At 42.4% G+C, this 2,001-nt stretch overlaps 1 non-coding gene across 1 annotated transcript; it reads left to right on the top strand.

Moving 5' to 3' along the window:
* The first annotated feature begins 435 nt into the window (after positions 1-435).
* LOC118486921 lies at positions 436-542 on the top strand. Its single transcript, XR_004880088.1, has one exon. It is a non-coding gene; the product is annotated as a small nucleolar RNA R71 (small nucleolar RNA).
* The last annotated feature ends 1,459 nt before the right edge of the window (positions 543-2,001 follow it).

Raw genomic sequence — 2,001 nt, 5'->3', positions numbered from 1 at the left:
GGTTACGCCATCCTTGGTTGTAGGTACCCGTTGGAGGACCCGACGGCCTAGGTATATTATCAATGTAGTTTACCGATTCTGTTTGATTATCCACTTCTTTCATACAACTCCAATTTTTATGTGGCCCACCACACCCCTCACAAGCCATAACTGAGGCCGTTTTTGCCATCTCTAGCTTTTTGATTTTTGAAGAAAGGGCCTCGATTTGGGCTTGTAAAGAAGTGCTTTCATCAACCTTATGGGCGCCCGGGGCAATAGATTTTTTTGCCTCGGGGAGTGTGCCACTGAAAATTGGTTTGAGCAATTTCCTCAATTTGATTATATAATTCATTTGGGCGACACTTACCTAAAAGCCCCCCGGAGCTAGAGTCAAGTGTTTGTCTTGTGTGTGGCAACAACCCATTGTAGAAAGCGGATACTTGTTGCCATACCGCAAGACCGTGATGAAGACACTTTCTTAGTAGCTCCTTGAACCTTTCCCAAGTTTCATATAAGGATTCCCCATCCTCTTGTGAATATGTATTAATTTCAGTCATTAATTTAGCCGTTTTAGCAGGAGGGAAATACTTATATAGAAACTTTTGGGTTTGTTCATCCCAGGTGTTTACCGAGCCAACTGGGAGGGTATTAAGCCAAGCCTTAGCTCGGTCTTTTAGTGAAAATGGAAACATTCGAAGGCGGATGGCGTCGTTTGATGCTCCATTGATCCGAAAGGTATCACATATTTCTAAGAAATTAGTAATATGTAGATGGGGATCCTCGTCCGCAAGCCCATGGAAGGTTGCGGAGTTTTGAAGCATTTGTATTAAATGTGGCCGAAGTTCGAAGTTGTTGGCTTCGACATTCGGTGCATTGATAGCGGCGCCGAGATTACCAACGGTGGGTCATAGGTAATCCATGAGGGTACGTTGGTCCGCCATTGGAAGTGGGTCCCCTAAAACTTTCTCTTGGTTCTTAGCTTTACGTCTTCTTCTTTGAAAGCATCCGGGTTCGTCTAGGGGTTCTTTTATGTCTCTACTAGAACTGGAGCTCATACACTACGTGGAAAATTCAGATGTGGCGCCTAGATTCCAAGTCCTGCAATAAAAACAAAGAAGAACGTTGGTCAGAAGCTTCACCACGGCCCCGTGCTCAGATGAACATGGCCCGTGGTCGGAGATACAGTGATTGTTTTCCGGATCCCTGTTACTGGGGAGTTCGACACGGCCCCGTGTTGCACCAACACGGCCCCGTGTTCAACTCTCTGTAACTCAGAAAATAAAAACTGCCAGTAATAGTGCTGGGCACGGCCCGTGTCCGACCAGGCACGGCCCGTGCTGAGCTCTGCAGAAACTGAAAAATCTAAGAAAATAAAAAAAAACAGAAAAATTAGAAAAAACGATTAGGCCGTTGATTCCTAACTTTCTTAAAATCCTTGTGTCCCCGGCAACGGCGCCAAAAACTTGATACGCGTGTGGTGTTATATGTTTTTATATATATCTTTAGCCCTTTTTACACGTTAGTCAAGTTTTAAATTTATAAACACGATATTTTACTAACACCAAACACACGTATGGGTAAGTGCACCCATCGTGAGTGTAGTATAGTGTTGGCAAGATACCGAGGTCGTCCAAGGACACAAGAGTTTTTAGTACCGGTTTATCCTCAACGTCTAATCAAATCAAAAGTTTAGAAAAAGGTTTTAAACTATAAAATAAAAACTAAAAATGCTGAAAAATAAAAATAAAAGTAAAAACAGATAGACAAGATGAATCACTTGGATCCGACTCGTGTTTAGTGTAACCTTTGATTATTTCTGCACTTTTGCACTTTTTAAGAGATTATCTTAGTTATAGTAGTAGGCCCCTCTTTTGAAGGTGACGTTACCCTCAACCCAGTAGTTTGAGTCAGCAAGGATACAATCCTAAAGGGTTGGATTATTGAAAGATAATTAATTAAGTTATTAATGCATAATGTGGTAGGCCCCTCTTTTGAAGGTGACGTTACCCTCGGCTAAGTAGT

Source organism: Helianthus annuus, chromosome 14, assembly GCF_002127325.2.
Source record: "Helianthus annuus cultivar XRQ/B chromosome 14, HanXRQr2.0-SUNRISE, whole genome shotgun sequence".
Taxonomy (NCBI): domain Eukaryota; kingdom Viridiplantae; phylum Streptophyta; class Magnoliopsida; order Asterales; family Asteraceae; genus Helianthus; species Helianthus annuus.
The sequence above is the reverse complement of the archived record's forward strand: the minus strand, read 5'-3'. Positions and strand labels throughout refer to the sequence as shown.